The sequence below is a fragment of the Aquarana catesbeiana genome, linkage group LG09 (genome assembly GCF_042186555.1).
Source record: "Aquarana catesbeiana isolate 2022-GZ linkage group LG09, ASM4218655v1, whole genome shotgun sequence".
In the NCBI taxonomy this organism is placed as follows: Eukaryota; Metazoa; Chordata; class Amphibia; order Anura; family Ranidae; genus Aquarana; species Aquarana catesbeiana.
The window spans coordinates 247,600,830-247,622,739 of record NC_133332.1 but is presented as its reverse complement, the minus strand read 5'-3'; the positions used below and the strand labels follow the sequence as shown (position 1 = coordinate 247,622,739).

At 41.9% G+C, this 21,910-nt stretch overlaps 1 long non-coding RNA gene across 1 annotated transcript in view; it reads left to right on the top strand.

Annotated features, from left to right (window-relative positions):
- The window catches only part of LOC141108486 (uncharacterized), a 260,079-nt gene extending 238,435 nt beyond the window's left edge, over positions 1–21,644 (top strand). The window contains exon 4 of the long non-coding RNA XR_012236075.1: positions 21,402–21,644. This is a non-coding gene — a long non-coding RNA (uncharacterized lncRNA). The remainder of the gene's footprint in view (positions 1–21,401) is intronic.
- Positions 21,645–21,910: the final 266 nt, after the last annotated feature.

The following is a 21,910-nucleotide window of genomic DNA, read 5'->3' as shown; positions in this document are numbered from 1 at the left end:
CACCGACGGACCTGACCAAGAAGACTATGTCCAGGGTGGTGACGTGGACCCCGGCCTGCCAGACCGCCTTTGACCAGCTGAAAGAGGCCCTCTCCCGTGACCCCGTCATATCTGCTCCAAACTACAATCGAAGGTTCGTTGTACAGACAGATGCCTGGGTAGCCTGTTGAGGTTCCCCTTTTGGCACTTGTAAAGTGGAGGGGGGTTGTCACGGGGACCCTACTCCCTCTGATTGCCTTACTGTTCCCCAGCACCAGCCCTACAAGTGTTTGCGCCAGGTGTCACTGTGACAGGAGTGACTTTGGGTGTGGTTGTATTTCATTGTTCTTTTGTGTCTGTCGGATTTGGGAGAAAAGTATATTATGGCATATATGTCTATGTGGAGGTGGGGGGAATTCCTCCAGCAGCCCCTCCCTGCTGATAAGACTGTTTACTGATGAGAAGTTTGAATACACCTGACCTGTGTGTCTATTGTTATTGGACAGTTTACCCCATCCTGAATCCAAGGGAGGGGGGGAGTGTCCCTGAGTTGTATATCTGTTGTTATATGTGTTTGAATAAAGAGTCAGATGTTTTTCACCCTACACGGAGTTACGGCTAGTGACTGGGTGGGCTAAAGAGTCTTGGATCATGTGGTACCGGACAGAGGAAGCATTTATGGCGGACATAGTCCTGTTGAGGACGGAGGTCCGTTAAAGCTACAACAGCATGTACCCACTTGTTGCCCTCACAAGATGCAGTAAACGTGCTTACAACACACCCTGTGGTCCAGTGAGTGTGTCCACTGGCAGTCTTATGTAACACTGAATGTCACACAGACCCCAAGTGTGTCAGCTGCCATGCATTTTTGGAAAATTTCATAGGCACAAAGTAGTGAGGAGAGGAGGGTAAATTTTAAGAGCGCCACATTTTCCAACCATCAAGGCATGCAAGTAAGGTAAACAGTTGAGGCTAGAGTTGGGCTTTAAGTAGAGTGGGAGTTACTTTTTCTCTGTCCAGTTATTGCTATCTGGGTTTTTTTTTCTGAGATATTTTACCTTCCTGTTCCAGGGACATCACAAGCAGATGTAGATGAGGAGCATCAAAAGAGCATCAGAAGAACACTCAGAGGATACTGTATATATTCCATGGGAATCCACTTGCTGGAAACTAATAAAAAAAGAAGGGGGCCAGGGCATTTTAACGGCACCCCCCTTCTTCAGGGCTGAGCACTTCTGTAGCCATATCCCCCTTCTGACAGTTTGGGTTGATTTATTAAATCTGGAGAGTGAAGTGCAAAATCTAGTACAGCTGTGCCTGGTACCCAGTCAGCTTCTAACCTCAGCTTGTTCAATTAAGCTTTGACAATAAAACATGGAAGCCGATAGGTTTCTATGCAGAGCTGCACCAGACTTTGCACCCTCAAGTTTTAGTAAATCAACCCCCTAGAGACTGCATATCCAACCATCAGCTGAGCTTTCTGGTCACCTTTCAAGAAACAGAATTTCATGGACAAATAGGTTTGCACTGCAGCTAACAAAAGTGAGACATGTTTATGTGTATCTGTCTGGGAAGGAAGTGGTTCAGATTATCATATAAATCCCTTGAAGAGGGGATTCTAGAAAATACATAACACAAACTGGTTAGAAAAGTTTTATGAGACTGCTCAGTAAATACCATGGCCAGGAAGAACAATGGAAACCACCTACTGGGGATGGTGAGATGTTAGGCATAGGGGTAGCTGTTGGCCTTGCTAGTAAGAATTTAAAAGAAGACTTTCTACTGTCATCCATTTTTGTGTGATGGGAATGAGTGTGAGTCAAGGAAAAGAATCCAGTTATTGATACACTCCAGTAAAATATATAAATATTTAATTTGAACTCACTTGGACAATGAAGCCCACATGCCGACTGGCTTTAATTTTTACCCAGGTTTTCATTTTGTACAATTTTTAACCTTGAGGGCACAAGTACACTTAACCTCCCCGGCGGCATGATTATGTCAGATTTTTTGCGTCTCAAAGCGGTACATTGTTTCACATGGAAATTTGGCATTTTATGTTGTAGGCCTGTAATTCTTAGGAATAACTCACTTAAATCTGTCCAAACAAGAGTCTAGTAGACATCCTGGGTTTGATAAAGTTTGAAACGCAAAATCAAAAATTATAATAATAAAGAACTATAAATTTATAACAAATAATAATAAAATGTATTCAATAATGTAATCAAAAACACTGAAATTTGCTTAGTTGCAGAATTGTCGCTGTCATTACTTTCAGTGTTTGATGACGAATTTCCCCACGAATCACTATCACTCAATTCTTCAAGTGATTCTAATTTACTATCGCTAAACCGCTTTTGACGTAAAGGGACACTTTTTGGGTGCCATGGGCATGGGAATGCAGGCTGCACCTAACCTCCCCGAATACCAAACTTATAATACCTATTTAAATAAAACACAAACTACTTTTTGGTAAAGATTGGCCGTGGCACGTTTATTGGTGTATTCAGATCAATAAATAATAATAACAATATACTTGATAATTCTATTAATTCATAAAATCCATCAATTTCAACAATAAACTTAAAACAGCTCAGTCTTAAAGGACTCGAGCATACATAATATTTTAAAACCAAAAGTCCCCCCTACACTTATGCAGGGTGACAGACCACATAACGTGCTTAGCGACTGGGGGGTAGCTTGTTGCACCTACACTGACTAGGTGGGCACTGGCGGGAATACCTGTGAGAAGGGTCCTATATATAATAAGCCCCTTTTCCAGAACATTCCACATGGGTCACGTGACTATCTGGGAATTACTCAATCAGCCTGTTCACCTTAATCCCACCCCCATATCTATTTGAAAACCTCTTAAAGGGGCCCTGTTCCTAATACATTAACCTGCGCATAACTTCCTAACATTATCTTATTTTTTAAATCTATTCTATGTTATATAAGGGAAGGGGCGACCGCATGCCCATGCTTGTCAAGCTCAAAGCTTTAAGCTTTCCTATTCCATTCTCAAGTTTCCAGGCAGAAAGAACAGTATATATAATAATAAACTGCATGCAGGGCACTGGACAAAGCATTAGGGACACAAGGGATGTGAAATGATTTGATACAGTAATGTAATCTGTGTTATATTTTTTGCACTTTTTGAATTTGGCGCCCGGCTCCGTCCCTGTGCGTTGCTCACAGGGAATGGAGCCCGGCACAGTGATGAATTGGATGGAGGACACGGCTCGCACACACACAGCAGGGGGACATCGCAGGATCCTGTGGACAAGGTAAGTAACTTTCCCAGAATACTGCAATGCAATCCTGAGTATGGCTCGTGGTTACCGCTTTTCGTAATGAAAATTCACCCAGAGCCACACTCGGGATTACCGCCAGGGAGGTTAATGACCCAAAATAAAAAAAATCTATTGTCCAAGTAAAATAAAAAAAACCCTATGCAGTACATGTTTTGTCTTTTTAACCACTTCAGCCCCGGAAGGATTTACCCCCTTCCTGACCAGAGCACTTTTTACAATTTGGCACTGCGTCGCTTTAACTGCTAATTGCGCGGTCATGCAATGCTGTAACCAAACGAAATTTGCGTCCTTTTCTTCCCACAAATAGAGCTTTCTTTTGATGGTATTTGATCACCTCTGCCGTTTTTATTTTTTGCGCTATACACGGAAAAAGACCGAAAATTTTGAAAAAAAATGATATTTTCTACTTTTTGTTCTAAAAAAAATCCAATAAACTCAATTTTAGTCATACATTTAGGCCAAAATGTATTTGGCCACATGTCTTTGGTAAAAAAAATGTCAATAAGTGTATATTTATTGGTTTGCGCAAAAGTTATAGCGCCTACAAACTAGGGTACATTTTCAGGAATTTACACAGTCTTTAATTTATGACTGCCTATGTCATTTCTTGAGGTGCTAAAATGACAGGGCAGTACAAAACCCCCACAAATGACCCCATTTTAGAAAGTAGACACCCCAAGGAAATTGCTGAGAGGCATGTTGAGCCCATTGAATATTCATTTTTTTTGTCCCAAGTGATTGAATAATGAAAAAAAAAAAAAAAAAATTACAAAAAGTTGTCACTAAATGATATATTGCTCACACAGGCCATGGGCATATGTGGAATTGCACCCCAAAATACATTTAGCTGCTTCTCCTGAGTATGGGGATACCACATGTGTGGGACTTTTTGGGAGCCTAGCCGCATACGGGGCCCCGAAAACCAATCACTGCCTTCAGGATTTCTAAGGGCGTACATTTTTTATTTTACTCCTCACTACCTATCACAGTTTTGAAGGCCATAAAATGCCCAGATGGCACAAACCCCCCCCAAATGACCCAATTTTGGAAAGTAGACACCCCAAGCTATTTGCTGAGAGGCATGTTGAGTCCATGGAATATTTTATATTTTGACACAAGTTGCGGAAAAGTGACAATTTATTTATTTATTTATTTTTTTTTGCACAAAGTTGTCACTAAATGATATATTGCTCACACAGGTCATGGGCATATGTGGAATTGCACCCCAAAATACATTCTGCTGCTTCTCTTGAGTACGGGGATACCACATGTGTGGGACTTTTTAGGAGCCTAGCCGCGTACGGGACCCCGAAAACCAATCACCGCCTTCAGGATTTCTAAGGGTGTACATTTTTGATTTCACTCTTCACTGCCTATCACAGTTTCGGAGGCCATGGAATGCCCAGGTGGCACAAACCCCCCCCAAATGACCCCATTTTGGAAAGTAGACACCCCAAGCTATTTGCTGAGAGGCATGGTGAGTATTTTGCAGCTCTCATTTGTTTTTGAAAATGAAGAAAGACAAAAAAAAAAATTTTTTTTTTCTTTTTTTAATTTTCAAAACTTTGTGACAAAAAGTGAGGTTTGCAAAATACTCACTATACCTCTCAGCAAATAGCTTGGGGTGTCTACTTTCCAAAATGGGGTCATTTGGGGGGGGGTTTGTGCCACCTGGGCATTCCATGGCCTCCGAGACTGTGATAGGCAGTGAAGAGTGAAATCAAAAATTTACGCCCTTAGAAAGCCTGAAGGCGGTGCTTGGTTTTCGGGGTCCCATACGTGGCTAGGCTCCCAAAAAGTCTCACACATGTGGTATCCCCGTACTCAGGAGAAGCAACAGAATGTATTTTGGGGTGTAATTTCACATATTCCCATGGCATGTTTGAGCAATATATAATTTAGTGACAACTTTGTGCAAAAAAAAAAAAAAAAATAAATAATTTGTCTCTTTCCCGCAACTCGTGTCACAATATAAAATATTCCATGGACTCGACATGCCTCTCAGCAAATAGCTTGGGGTGTCTACTTTCCAAAATGGGGTCATTTGGGGGGGTTTGAACTGTCCTGGCATTGTATGCACAACATTTAGAAGCTTATGTCACACATCACCCACTCTTCTAACCACTTGAAGACAAAGCCCTTTCTGACACTTTTTGATTACATGAAAAAATTATTTTTTTTTGCAAGAAAATTACTTTGAACCCCCACACATTATATATTTTTTTAAAGCAAATGCCCTACAGATTAAAATGGTGGGTGTTTAATTTTTTTTTTTCACACAGTATTTGCGCAGCGATTTTTCAAACGCATTTTTTGGGGAAAAAACACACTTTTTTACATTTTAATGCACTAAAACACACTATATTGCCCAAATGTTTGATGAAATAAAAAAGATGATCTTAGACCGAGTACATGGATACCAAACATGACATGCTTTACAATTGCGCACAAACGTGCAGTGACAACAAAATAAATACATTTTTAAAAGCCTTTAAAAGCCTTTACAGGTTACCACTTTAGATTTACAGAGGAGGTCTACTGCTAAAATTACTGCCCTCGATCTGACCGTCGCGGTGATACCTCACATGCATGGTGCAATTGCTGTTTACATTTGACGCCAGACCGACGCTTGCGTTCGCCTTAGCGCGAGAGCAGGGGGGACAGGGGTGCTTTTTTTTTTTCTTTATTATTTTTTTGCTTTTTTATCTTATTTTAAAACTGTTCCTTTCATTTTTTTTTTTTTTAATCATTTTTATTGTTATCTCAGGGAATGTAAATATTCCCTATGATAGCAATAGGTAGTGACAGGTACTCTTTTTTGAAAAAATTGGGGTCTATTAGACCCTAGATTTCTCCTCTGCCCTCAAAGCATCTGACCACACCAAGTTCGGTATGATAAAATGCTTTCCCAATTTCCCAATGGCGCTATTTACATCCGGCGAAATCTAAGTCATAAAATGCTCGTAGCTTCCGGTTTCTTAGGCCATAGAGATGTTTGGAGCCACTCTGGTCTCTGATCAGCTCTATGGTCAGCTGGCTGAATCACCGGCTGCATTCTCAGGTTCCCTGTTGAGACAGGAGAGCCAGAGAAAAACACGGAAGACGGTGGGGGGGGGGCATTCTCTCCCACTGCTTGTAAAAGCAGTCTAGAGGCTAATTAGCCGCTAGGATTGCTTTTACATGAAAGCCGACCGCTGGCTGAAAAGAATGATACCAAGATGATACCTAAACCTGCAAGCATCATTCTGGTATAACCACTCAAAGTCGTGAATGCTGTACCTGAAGACAAAAATATGGTTAACAATAAAGCACAGTAAACGGTAAAGTATAAAAAATTGCAGACCTGAAAAGCAAACATGATAAAACATAATAACAATAAAACATTGCAGAATAGAATACAGTAAAAAAGAGCAGAACAATAGAGAGAGAGAGAATAGAGAGAGAACAATAAAACGACAACTATTATTTTTTATTTTATATTTTTGTTTGTGTTTTTTTTTTTTTTTTTTTTTTTTACACTTTTTTTGTAACTGTAACTTTTATAACTGTAACCGGTTCCAGGTTCGGGTCTCTCAAAATGCGATGGCATCTTGGGAGACCCTGTGAAAGTGTGTCCTAGTCTGTGCAATGCTGTACCCTACGCTAATACTCAACTAGTGAATGGTAGCGTTCAAAACATTCACCAATGCAAAGACCAGGATTGTCAGGACAGGAGGGACAATAATAGCGGGTGTCGCGCCTATATCCGCGCTTGCTGCAGACACAACATCTTTTTTGGGGGGGTTCGTTGGGTAGGGGTACTCGGGAGGACATAAAAATGCCTCTCATGCAGCCGACTGCATTTGGTTGGGGATGTGAATGGGGGAAGTACGGGCGCTGCAGAAGTGGTGGGTTCCCAATTAGGATTGGCGAATGCAGCAGGAAGGGCACTATGGGCATGACGGGCCTGTGTTTGTCTTTTTGGTGGCAGCGGGACACTACTTGTGCTTGCCACCTCACCAGCTTGAACTGCACTTATGGGACTCGCCACGTCACCAAGTGTTACTGCAGTGCTGGTTTGACTACGACCTGGGTGTACTAGGCCGCTGGCGCTTGCCAGTTCACCAAAACGCTACCAAAAAAACTGTTAACGATCGCAGGGATCAGGCCTGACTCTGCGAACGCTGCAGTTATGCATTTAGTGTTTTGTAAGTGACAGTGATCGATCGATACTGCACTTGGGTGGGCTGGGCTGGGCCGGGCGGAGGGGCAAAACGCAGGTGCTAGCAGGTATCTGGGCTGATCCCGCTAACACTGCGTTTTTGGGAACCCTAAACTGCTGGGGACGCCAGTATAGATCTGATCGGATCAGATATTGATCCGTTCAGATACTATACCACTAAGGGAGGTGTACGGTGCGTGGGTGTTAGCGGTACTGGCACTAACCTGACGCTGCCTGGGGCTGGTGCTTGCCATTTCACCAAAATGCTACCAAAAAAACTGTTAGCGATCGCAGGGATCAGGCCTGACTCTGCGAACGCTGCAGTTATGTGTTTAGTGTTTTGTAAGTGACAGTGATCGATCGATACTGCACTTGGGTGGGCTGGGCCGAGCTGGGCGGAGGGGCAAAATGCAGGTGCTAGCAGGTATCTGGGCTGATCCCGCTAACACTGTGTTTTTGGGAACCCTAAACTGCTGGGGACGCTAGTATAGATCTGATCGGATCAGATATTGATCTGTACAGATACTATTCCACTAAGGGAGGCGTATGCTGCGTGCGTGGGTGTTAGCGGTACTGGCGCTAATCTGACGCTGCCTGGGGCGACGCATATCACCGCCGGGCGATCAGGGGGCTAAATCTTTATTCGGTAATAAACGGCGGGTGTCCTGACACTATAAAAAATAAACAAACTAACCAGCGTCACCCGTAACGGTTATACAGTGATCAGTGGTGAAAGGGTTAACTAGGGGGCCATCAAGGGGTTAAAACATTTATTCGGTAGTATATGGGGGTCCCTGTCGCTATAAAACGCTGACGGCGAACCTAAATATTTACCTCACTAACTAGCGTCACCAGCGACACTAATACAGCGATCAGAAAAATGATCGCTTAGCGACACTGGTGACAGGGGGTGATCAAGGGGTTAAAACTTTATTAGGGGGGGTTAGGGGGGTATCCTAGACCTACAGGGGGCCTAACACTCACTGCCCTGACACTGTAACTGTCACAAACTGACACCAATACAGTAATCAGAAGAAAAAAAAAAAAAAAAACCTGCTTGGTGTCAGTTTGTGACAGGGGGGGGGTGATTGGGGGGGGATCGGGGGGCGATCGGGGGGGGGATCGGGGTGTTTTGTGTGCCTGGCATGTTCTACTGTGTGTAGTGTGTTGGTGCACTTACATTTCAGTCTTCTCTCCTCGGCCCGGAACGGAAAATACCGAGCCGAGGAGAGATGACATCATTTCCTCTGCCTCTGTGTACAATACAGAGGCAGGGAAATGATCCCATTGGCTGAGAGCGATCGCGAGGGGGGGGCCACGAATGGATGGCCTCCCCCTCACCTCCGATCGCCGGGGGAGATTTGCCGACCGCCGCAGGCACCGGGGGGGGGTCCGATCGGACCCCCCACCCGCGGGCAGGCAAGGACGTACCTGTAAGTCCTTTTGCCTGCCCGTGCCGCTCTGTCGACGTATATAGTCGTGCGGCGGTCGGCAAGTGGTTAAAAACAATGTAGGTACGGAAAAAAATACCTGTTGATCCTAACAGACAGCCAGTATGCTCCTAACTTTCTGTTTGAGCTGACAACACAGTGCCTATGTTACACTGTAATCTCAAGAAGTGTTGTCAGCTCTGCCTGAGCTCCCTGCTAGACTACAGAACGCCTTTCCCTTATGTTATAGAGATACAAATAAGTGTAGGTCTTTTGTATTCCACAAGAAAAAAACAACAAGGCACAGATGATAACATGGCATGTACTAGAGGCAGAGTTGCCTGTTCATACAGGAAGTATGAATTTCTGGAAGATCAGCAGGCATTTTTTTTACATGTTTTTCTGACACCAAGAGAAAAAAAAGGCGATGGGGAGGGAGCTCCAGCACACAGCCTGTGACTGACAGCCTTGTGCTGTGTTAAGGGGGTGTCTCTCTTCCCTTCAATCAGCTCTCAGACCTCTTCTCACTGAGATCTGCAGAGTGTGACTGCAATTCCTCCCCCCTGCTTTCTGAAAGTTCACAAGCTGTGTAAATTCTGCACTATCAATGGCTGCAGAGAAAGGAGGTGCAGATAAACAAGTACATCTTATGTAAGAGGATTTGTTTAATCTCTGTGTATCATCTGAGGCTAGTCACTTCAGTTAGTATATGTAAGGGTTTACAACTACATTAAGTTTTGCTTTATTAAAATATTTGTTTTTGTTTAAAATGTAGTTTTAGATTTTGAATTTTATTTCTAGCTTTGAATAGAGTATGAAAATGTTAGAACATCTGTGTTTGCGTTTCTTTTAGCTGTGTCCCAGTTGGGGAAGTTATATTTTGCTTCCTGTGTGGTCACTGGAATAAAAAAGGCACCATTCACATGGGCATTTTGCCACGCTGCAAATCCCAGCTGCAAGAATCGACTGATCCCTGACAGTTTTGTGCAGATAGTTGTTGCACAGCCGGCGATTTTCTGGGGTGATCACAGTTGGATTGGGAATGTTTTTTTCTAACAGGTTTGCTTTCCATGTGCCTATTTAAAAATACCAATTTCCACTTAGTAATTAGTGCCTTCTGGTTCACTGTCAAATATGACCTAAATATATTGTTTCTTTTAAATTGTAAATCGGTCAGTTGATTTATCCAATGTAAGAAGTTCCAACATTCCGCGGTCTGTCCATAACTAAAAAATGTTGGCCTGCAGCTCTAATTTTAATGCATTCAGTGACACATCGGACATCCATTTCATGGATGACATCGATGTTCATTGAGTTCCTATAATTGTTGTGCAACCAAACAGCATCAGCAGCGACTCCCAGTACCGATCAGTTTCTTCCCCCTATTGTTCCCATTCATATGAACAGGAAGGCTCTGGGAAGCACAATATTACTGTCCAGAAAAGCTACCAGCCAATTCTTGCACATAAAAGCAGTTAGGTTGTACTTTCAGCCACCCCATTAGGTCTACAGGTCTACCGGTGACTACATTTCTGACAGATATGTGGCCAATCAGAAAAAAACATTTAAAGAAATCACAGGGGCTCAACTGAAAAATTAAAGTTTTAAAATGTTTGCATGGATTATTTATTTAACCACTTGCGACTGCCTAACACACTTGTACTGCAGCAGGTCAGGTCTATCGTGTGAAACAACATACCTGTACGTCATTTCATGCAATAGACACCGGGGGATGGGAGGGGCGTATAATCACGCTCTGACTGGAAAGAAGGGGAGCTAATCAGCGGATCCGGCAGATTCGATGTCCGCAGGCCACCCGCGATTGTTCCCAAGAGAGGCAGAACGGCGGTCATCATGTAAACAAGGCAGATCGCCTTCTGACAGGGAAGAAGTTAGAGATCCTGTGTTCCTGCTAAGCAGGAACACCGATCTCTGTCTTCACCCATTCACACAGGGCCCACACAGTTAGCAAGCACTGCCTACGGACACACTTAACCCTTTGAAAGCCCGTGATAATAACCCCTTCCCTGCCAGTGTCATTAGTACAAAACAGTGCATATTTTTAGCACTGATCACTGTAATAATGTCACTGGTTCCCAAAAAAGTGTCAGGATTTGGCCGCCACAATGTCGCAGTCCCACTAAAAAAAAAACACAGATCGCCGCCATTACTAGTAAAATAAATAAATAAATAAAAATGCCATAAAAATATCCCATAGTTTGTAGACGCGATAACTTTTGGGCAAACCAATCAATATACGTTTCTATGCAACAGGCTGAATGGTATGTCAATAATCAGATATTATTATTTATGGAGGAAGCTCGATAAGAACACTAAAGAACGATATTTGCTTCTGTTACAGGCAATCTGTAGTCCTTTATGATGACAGGTGTTACAGGTCACACTTATCTTTTTGAGTCTTAATACTTTACAGAAGGTTTACCATAACTTTACCGCATGGCATACACTATGGTATTCCTTGTGACTTCTTATAAGGAAACTGTTCATGCTCTAGCCCAGACAATCGGAGGAAGAATTGAACTAATAATGCTATTCAGGAAACATTGCCAACAGGGACTTATCAGAGCTGCCAATGCTAGTGCTATCATCCTTATCCTTGCATTACTGTTAAATTAATCACTGACTCCTCCTCTCCTCCTTAAGTCTGTATGAGGACATGTGCTAAGAGGTGTGGCTGCCACTCAGCTCTGCCAGCACAGAGCACTGGAGTGAAGGGAAGGGATCATCATTTTCAGTAAGACTAAAAGTTATTTAAAATCATTTTAAAGTAGGTTTGAATTACAGTTTTTTTTTTGGTTGTCTGCTGTGACTCACTGGGCAGCAAAACAAGGATAAAGATGATCTTGCATCTTTTGAAAGCAAGGCAGCAGTGACTGATCCAGTGTGGGGAATTATTACCAAAGTGTCTGAGACAAGATCTATCCCAGCTGGTGCCCTTGCCCATATAAACCAACCAAATGCGATGTTTCATTTTTCCACACAGCTCAAAAATAGGAAATTTAAAAGCTGCTTGGCTGCGTTTCAGTTGAGACAAAGTCTCAGACATTTTTTATTCATTTCCCCAACTGTGTCTATTTTGATAAGTTATTTTCTTTTCAAAGTGATTTTATGATAATAGAAAATTAATTACAATGGTTCTGCCACTGGCACAGTGTTGTCTGCAAAAAATCATCCATCTGACATGACCCCTAGCATGCAAGTTGTCGAAGAATAGCAACTTTTAAGAGGCCCTGTTGTAACCCTGATCAATAAAACAAGCACCAAAAAACAGGATTTTTACCATGAAATTCCTGTTGTGGAGTTCACTAAGGGGCACAGGATTCAGTATTCAGAGATGACTGGGTTATTTTGGTGCCTATATGAGAATTTAGACACTGGGTAAAAACAACTGTTGGCCAGCCAAGCATAACCCCTCCCACTCCCAGCATGCTCCAGTTTGGCAGAAAAGCAGTACTTTTGAGCAGATCACAAACAAAGAGGGGTGAAACTTGTGCCCTCTAATGAACTCCAAGAAATGGACTTTACAGCAAGTACAAAAATCCTGTTTTCTTTCTCATTCATTAAGGGACACAGTATTCAAAGATAATTGGGAGGTCCAAAAAGCAGTCCATCTGAGGGGTGGACATAACGAACAGAGAGAAGGAAGAATAATATCCTGGTTTAGGTGGAAGTCTGACACCATGGTAGGAAGGAAGAAGGGGTTCTAGGCTTCAGCACCAGGACAAGGACACCAGTTTAGACATGTGCCTCGCAGAGCAAACACAAGGAATAAGCAACACAACCTTCTGAATGAGAGTGGACAGGGGAATACCTCTAATAGTTTTAAAGGGCATTTCTGGAGCATACAAAACCAGATTTAAGTCCCACAGAGTCACAGGTGGTTGTATAGGGGAAGCAATGTTATATACACCCCTTGCAAAATTGTAACCAATGAATAGGGGGCTAGCAGTCTTTGGAATAAGATTGCAAGGGTCTGTGTTTTGCCTCTTGATGGAACACTGAGTCGAATGCTGATCAACACCCGACTGCATAAAAGTCAGGATTCTTCTCAGAAAGTACTTATTCCTTCCTTGCACCAGGTGAAATATGCCTTCAATGTATCTTCTGCATATTTCAGAAGGTGGACTTGCTAGCAATTAAATAGTTTGGGGATTACCAAATATAAAAGAGGGTGATAAACTGGACCTTTGGATAGGAGATCCAGTTTATCTGAAAGAGGTCACGGGGTGTCTGCTAGAAGTTTGATCAGGTCGAGGTACCACATCTGCTTCAGCCAGTTGAGTGCTATAAGGAACACTGGAATGCACTGCATCTCAATTCTTTGGAGCAGAAGAGGAAGAAGTTTCCATATTCCACATAGAGCCACTAGAACATCCACTACTTCTACAGAGGATCTCTGCACCTGGAGACAAACCTGTTCAGTTTGTTGTTGAATCTGGATGACCTCCGAACTTTGGTGTGATCGTGTGTAGGCAAGTCCGTTCATTAGAAAGTCCGTCGAAAGTCCGCTGGAAAGTTTGTCGGACCAGTCCGGTCAAAAAGTCCGCCCGTGTGTACGCGGCATTAGAATTCTTCAGCAAAGATGAATGAGTACTTTTACAGCCAGTGACGTCCTTTCTAGAGTTGTCTAAAGAAGCATCATAGAGACATTCACCATCAAAAGGCATACACAGAATATTTTACACTGCTGTTCCAAAGACAAACATTTCAGCCAAAGACATCACCCCATATTTACTGAAACTCAGTTGTGAAAGATGGATAATATCAACTGCGTTGTCTACTAAATGGTATAGTACTGAAGGCAAAATCTCTAAGTATTCTATAACTAATGGGTCAGTAAGGACTGTGAGGATTGTAGCTGGACCCTTTGACATAAGCTTAGTTCATGCCCCCATGGTTTCACAGATTGACATCATGGCTATAGCAGGTTATATAGCGGGGCGACCAGCAAAATAACCCATTTAGAATGAGTTTATAAACATTTGTCAGTGGAATTCTCAAACACTGGAGAATCATCAATAGGTGTTTATTAAAGAGAGATACTGTATACAGTTGTGCTTATAAGTTTACATACCCTGGCAGAATTCACAATTTCATGGCCATTTTTCAGAGAATATGAATGATGACACAACAACTTTTCTTTCACTCATGGTTAGTGTTTGGCTGAAGCCATTTATTATCAATCAACTGTGTTTACTCTTTTTAAATCATAATGGCAACAGAAACTAGCCAAATAACCCTGATCAAAAATGTATATACCCAAGTTCTTAATACCGTGTATTGCCCCCTTTAACATCAATGACAGCTTGAATTCTTTTGTGGTATTTGTGGATGAGGCTCTTTATCTTCTCAGATGGTAAAGCTGCCCATTCCTCTTGGCAAAAATCCTCCAGTTCCTCTAAATTCTTAGACTTTCTTGCATGAACTGCACATTTGAGATCTCCCCAGAGTGGCTCAATGATATTGAGGTCAGAAGACTGAGATGGCCACTCCAGAACCTTCACTTTATTCTGCTGTAGCCAATGATAGGTCGACTTGGCCTTGTGTTTTGGATCATTGTCATGTTGGAAAGTCAAAGTACGTCCCATACGCAGCTTCCTGGCTGATGAATGCAAATGTTCCTCCAGTATTTTTTTATAACATACTGCATTCATCTTGCCATCAATTTTGACAAAATTTCCTGCCCCTTTTGTAGCTCACACATCCCCAAAACATCAGCGATCCACCTCTATGTTTCACAGTAGGAATGGTGTACCTTTCATCATAGGCCTTGTTGACTCTTCTCCAAATGAAGCATTTATGGTTGTGGCCAAAAAGCTCAATTTTGGTCTCCTCACTCCAAATGACTTTGTGCTAGAAGGTTTGAGACTTGTCTCTGTGCTGTTTGACATATTGTAAGCGGGATACTTTGTGGCATTTGCGTAGTAATGGCTTTCTTCTGGCGACTCGACCATGCAGCCCATCTTTCTTCAAGTGCCTCCTTATTGTGCATCTTGAAACACCCCCACCACATGTTTTCAGAGAGTCCTGTATTTCACCCGAAGTTATCTGTGGGTCCTTCTTTACATCCCGAGAACAATTTTCCTGGCAGTTGTGGCTGAAATTTTAGTTGGTCTACCTAACCGTGGTTTGGTTTCAACAGAACCCCTCATTTTACACTTCTTGATTAGAGTTTGAACACTGCTGACTGGCATTCTCAATTCCTTGGATATCTTTTTCTATCCCTTTCCTGTTTTATGCAGTTCAACTACCTTTTCCCACAGATCCTTTGACAATTCTTTTGCTTTCCCCATCACTCAGAATCCAGAAAGGTCAGTGCAGCACTGGATGAAAGATGCAAGGGTCTGTAAGGAGTCCAGAAACTCATTGACCTTTTATACACACACACTAATTACAAGCAAACAGATCACAGGTGAGGATGGTTACCTTTAACAGTCATTCAAATCCCCTTGTGTGCATCTCTTTATAGTCTGCTGAAAAAAGCCTGTCATTTACAGATCTTAACAGCTTAAAATAAGTATACACACACACACAAATGGATGACTCATAAACATTGAAATATGTATATGTATAACAAAACATTGGCTCAGAGCTAATATAATTTGCCTTTAGAAAGGATCAGTGTTTTTTCAACAGAGATCTTGTCTTAGAACTTATGTAGTATGTGTCATTTAAAGTAGAACTTCACTCTCCCAATCAACAATAATTATTTGTAATCCTTATGCTGCTACAATTAGTAAATAAATCGGAAAGTATATAATATTTACTTGTTTTAAACTTTTTTGTTACATTTCTTCTGTTACTTCCTGGTTTCTTGCCAAGGAAAATGATGTCATACATCCCAGGAGTCTTCAGGAAGGGAGGAGAGTAGGAGGGGTTTCCCAGCTAAGCACACTCACCTTCATGCATGCTTGAGCTAAGGGTAGATGGATTCCATGAAATAAATGCTACACGAATCATCTGCTCTTACTCAAGATGGCAATGGCAAGAAATGCTAGGGGGTTGTTTTTTAAAGTGGTTTCTCAACAAAATAAAGCATTGAGACATGGATGGATGGGGGAGTTTGCTTTGCATATTAAAAATTAATCAAATAGTGTTTTTGTTTTGTGGTGCTCAGATGCAGTGAAGACATGTTTTAAGAGATAGTTTTAAGAGGTCAAGGTTTAGGAAATGAAAGTTTAGAATTAGGATTAAAGCAACCAAAATCCATAACACAATTTAATTTCCCCAACCTACCCTACAAGCCTCTTGCCTGTTTCCAACTCAGATCCCAACTCAGTACTCATAAACAGGAGAGGAACACAGCAGATGTTTCATCAAAGATCACTTAGCCAAATACCCAGGCATGTGTTCATCTGACTTTGCATTCTGCTTCCCCAGCAAAGGTTTCTTTCATGACTTTATGGGAGCAAAGTGGGCAACATAGCAGTGGGTTCATATTTGACTTTGTTCCAAGGCTAATGGTTCTCCACATTTATTATTAGGAGAGAGCTTCACCATCTCTTCTGTTTCTCGAGCAAGAAAACATTATACCCACCGTTATCAATCTATATGCGATATACATATCATGGGGTCGAGTAAGCCACTCTTAATATCCCATCTATGTTACAAATTCAGCCATCTTTATGTAGCACTCTCTACCTTAGGTAGGTGCTAGGTATAGGTTTTGTGTAAGCTGCCAGTGCAGGTCAATTTAGGCAGGCATATGCTGTGAGTTAGGCCTGTTTGTTTTGATCGGTGGGCAGGGGAGTGGTTTAGTGTAGCAGTAGGTAACTGACATGTGCTTCAGCTCTTGGGCGCCTCCTCTGTTTCCAGGGAGAAAGTTCTGGAAAGGAGGCAGGACAGAGAGCTGGAGTGACATGGGGTGCATGTGGGAGCCCTGACCAATTCTCCTATATATACCCATGGTCAGCCTGCTGTGAGAGGTATTGTCGGCTGGGTGAACTGGATGATGGAGTGTTGGACTGTCATGTCTGAGGGAACCCCCTTTCTGGGGGGGGGTGTACCTCAGGCTGGAAGCTCGGGAACTGGGAGAGAGCCTCTCTTTACACGGTCATATAGAGGTGTCCTGGAACAGGAGCTGGGAGAGACAGTTGGGAGCATGTCCAGAGAAAGTCATTCAGGAGGGATCCAGGCCGGGTGTCGGTGAGTGGAAAGCACAGTGGAAAGCTCTGGAAGAGACATGCCAGGAATTGGATGTAAAGCCAGAGGGAGAGACTGTGGGTGTTGTGTCAAGTCGCTGCAGCCAGGAGGGCGGGCAGGATTTACAATCGGACTTCCTGGGATCAGTAGTCCATCAAGTACATTTATTCTTCTCAATCAAATCGGTTGCTACCACAAAGGTGTACTGCAGAACCCTGCCTACAAAGGGCTATCAAGGAAAGACACTAGGGATTATTCAGAGTGAGGCCTAGCCATGTGCTAATGGTGTGACAGGAGGCTAAATTTGGACAGTGAAGCAAGTGCTTCAAAGTAGTGTGCTGGAGGAGAGGTGAAGTTAGTGCTCCAAAGTAGTGTGCTGGAGGAAGTGTGCTGAGGAAGAGACTGCCAAGTTTAGAGTCAACCATCTTTGAATTCTATAAAGAACTATTCATCTTGTGGGCATCCCATGTCCCTTTTCCCCAACCAAGTTAATCCCCTAATAAAAACAACAAAAACAAGCAAGAGACTGTTCATTGACTGAGGAAGTGTGCCTAATGGATGGCTGACCAGCGGGGTGAAATGTGTGGATGGTGTAACACGTAGCAACCCCATGGGGGCACCACTACTTTTACAAAGACCCAATGTTTGGAAATCAAATTATTACTATTATTATTATACACAATTTATATAGCGCCAACAGTTTGCACAGCGCTTTACAATGTAGAGGGGGGACAGCACAATTAAAACACAGTTCAATACAGAAGGGACAGAAAGGCCCTGCGCATGGAGCTTACATTCTAAAAAGGGAGATTATGTTTGTTATATTTATACATGCTTTAATTTGCTGTATTTTTAGACCATTCTGTATATTGCCAAGATGATATATTGCCATAGCAACTTTGTAACTACATACAGTTACGTACATGGTTGGTGACACAGGTTCGTTTATTCTATATGGTGCTACTCGTTGACAGTTTGTATGACGCCCCTAGTAGAGTCAGCAGGACTGGCTTGTGTAGAACAACCCTTGAATGTGGAGTTTCAATATGCATCCTTGAATTTGCTTGCAAACTATAGGAAAAAAAAGAGGCGTGTTTGTCATTTCAGTTCAGGGGCTCTAAATGTTTAGACTGAAAAAAATTTATGTAACAATCCCCAAACTGTGCAAAAGTGTACAACGCATTATCAAATATAAGTATCATGAAACACAAAAAAAATACTAATATATAACATTTTACTTAACCTTATTAAGTTTCAGCTTAACCTACAGATTGCATGTTCAAAATAATAATTACGCTCAATAATTTAAAAGTGAGGAGTGATAAATAGTGGTGTTTTATTTCAAATAAAATGCTTACCTTGAAATGAAAAAAAATATATATAAAAATTAGGATGTTTGACTTCTAGAAAATGACTGCTGCATTGGAGAAGTTCTGTGGTAATGGAAGTGGTGGTTGGGTTTAGTGTTTTTCTTTGCTCTTCCTTTAGCCCTGAAGTTTGCACCTACCCATTTTTCCCCAGCAAAACACACACAGTGCCCATAGAAGCTGGAGGACTGACTGGCCTTTACAGGCTGCACTGGAGAGGAGGTGATGTCACCAAAGGGGAGATGGGCAGAGAACCTAAGCATGGCAGTCTCAGCCTGTCCTCTTCCTTTCAAAGGTGACAAAGGAGTATGCGTTTGCAAAGTTACTGAGTGGTGCATTATCTGACAGAAAGGTTCAGTGTCTGGAGTGTTGGGTGCAGCATTCAGGCTGCTGGGAGGCAGGAAAATTCTGAATCAGGGGTGCTGGATGACCAGGAGATGCAATATCAGGGTGCAAAGTAGCAAGGATACTTCATAGGCCTAAATGTAAAAGTTGTCTAAATGTAAGCCTATAGAGAAGCTTCTCTGACTGAGCATTACCCTACATGGTGAAGGCTCCTAGACCACATCACCTGCTGATGTACGGTACAGTAAGTGCAATGGGGGTTTAGTTAGCATGAGGGGGGGAGTCATTAGGATTTGAAAATACAGTTAGCCTTCAGACTTATTTGTTGTGGTAATTGGTATTTTACTCTATGTGGTGTGTTGAAGTGTCATTTATTTAGAATGGCACAGTCTAACTTCAGTCAATACACATATATCCGCTTTCCATTTCTTGTACAAAAAATACAGGTATATATGTGTTTATGATATTAGTCTGCATTTACACCTGAGCGTAGCAATTTATTGGCGTTTTTTCAGGCTTTTTTTTAAGTGTTTGTGCAGCTTTTTACAAGCGATTTTAAAGTGTTTTAAAGTACAGTGCCTTGCAAAAGTATTCATCCCTCTTGGCTTTTTACCTATTTTGTTACATTACAGCCTTTAGTTCAATGTTTTTTTAATCTAAATTATATGTTATGACTCAGAACACAATAGTCTAAGTTGGTGAAGTAAAATTAAAAAAATATATACATAAAACTATTTTTTAGAAATAAAAAACTGATAATTGGCATGTGTGTATGTATTCACCCTCTTTGTTATGAAGCCCATAAAAAGATCTGGTGCAACCAATTACCTTCAGAAGTCACATAATTAGTGAAATGATGTCCACCTGTGTGCAATCTAAGTGTCACATGATCTGTCATTATATATACACACCTTTTTGAAAGGCCCCAGGGGCTGCAACACCAAAGCAAGAGGAACCACTAACCAAACACTGCCATGAAGACCAAGGAACTCTCCAAACAAGTAAGGGACAATGTTGTTGAGAAGTACAAGTCAGGGTTAGGTTATAAAAAAATATCCAAATCTTTGATGATCCCTAGGAGCACCATCAAATCTATCATAACCAAATGGAAAGAACATGGCACAACAGCAAACCTGCCAAGAGACGGCCGCACACCAAAACTCACGGACCGGGCAAGGAGGGCATTAATCAGAGAGGCAGCACAGAGACCTAAGGTAACCCTGGAGGTTCACAGGAGAGACTGGAGTATTTGTACATAGGATGACAATAAGCCGTACGCTCCATAGAGTAAGGCTTTATGGCAGAGTGGCCAGAAGAAAGCCATTACTTTCAGCAAAAAACGAAATGGCACGTTTTGAGTTTGCGAAAAGGCATGTGGGAGACTCCCCAAAATGTATGGAGGAAGGTGCTCTGGTCTGATGAGACTAAAATTGAACTTTTTGGCCATCAAAGAAAATGCTATGTCTGGCGCAAACCCAACACATCACATCACCCAAAGAACACCATCCCCACAGTGAAACATGGTGGTGGCAGCATCATGCTGTGGGGATGTTTTTCAGCAGTCGGGACTGGGAAACTGGTCAGAGTTGAGGGAAAAATGGATGGTGCTAAATACAGGGATATTCTTGAGCAAAACCTGTACCACTCTGTGTGTGATTTGAGGCTAGGATGGAGGTTCACCTTCCACCAGGACAATGACCCCAAACACACTGCTAAATCAACACTTGAGTGGTTTAAGGGGAAACATGTAAATGTGTTGTAATGGCCTAGTCAAGACCTCAATCCAATAGAAAATCTGTGATCAGACTTAAAGATTGCTGTTTATAAGCACAAACCATCCAACTTGAAGGAGCTGGAGCAGTTTTGCAAGGAGGAATGGGAAAAATGCCAGTGGTAAGATGTGGCAAGCTCATAGAGACATATCCAAAGCGACTTGGAGCTGTGATAGCTGCAAAAGGTGGCTCTACAAAGTATTGACTTTAGGGGGGTGAAAAGTTATGCACATTTTTCTGTTATTTTGTCCTATTTGTTGTTTGCTTCACAATAAAAAAAAAATCTTTAAAGTTGTAGGCATGTTCTGTAAATTAAATGATGCAAATCCTCAAACAATTCATGTTAATTCCAGGTTGTGAGGCAACAAAACACAAAAAATGCCAAGGGGGTGAATACTTTTGCAAGGCACTGTATTTTAGTATTTTACAGTTTCAGGCATTTTTGTTAAACCAATAGAAAGCACTAGGGGGAGGAGAGGTGGAGGAAATTAAGGGTGGAGAGCTGCTGTTTAAGCAGAAAATGAGTAACAAAACGCTCGTAAAATGCTCAAGTCAGGCGGTTCCATTGAAGTCCACGGGGCCAAAAACACTTGTGATCTGCCAAAAAAAAGCCCCAGTACTGTTTTGAGCGACAGCCATTTTGCTTCAGGCAACAGAACGCTCATATGTACACAGGGACCACTGAAATGAATAGGATTTGGCTTGCTTGAGCGTTTTAGAACTACAAGCTTTAAGCAGAAAATCGCTCAGATGTGAACGAGGTCTTAGACTGTGATGAAGTTATTAATAGAATGGCTTTTTATTATTGTCAATTCTGTTTACCTTCACAGATGTAATTTACTTTTTTGCAGTCCCAAGAAAGCAGTCAAGCCACGAAATGCGTTGATTGTTGCTTGAAGATGTAAACATATGTAATGTATAACATCCATAGAGGATGAGTGTTTTTAAAATGTTGTTTTACTAAGCAATTGTAATAAAGCTTTGATATTTTTATTTATTGGATGTAAACTGTTCATTCCTCATTTTGGGGTAGTCAATCAAAATCCCATTTCTGCATATTTTCTATTTAGTTTGTTGCCCTTAATGCAACACACGTTAGCTGGTATTCTGTACTCTGCAGATTGTATAGCAGCTTCAATGTGACACACATAAACCTAGGATAAGTGACCAGAACCTCCTGCAAGCAAAACCAAATATTTTATACTCCAATGGGACTTTGAATACAGATTACAGAATAAGGTAGTTGTAACCATGTATAGTAGAGTAAAAGATATAATAAAGTTTTACTCTACTATACATGGCTACAACTCCCTTATGCCCCGTACACACGGTCGGACTT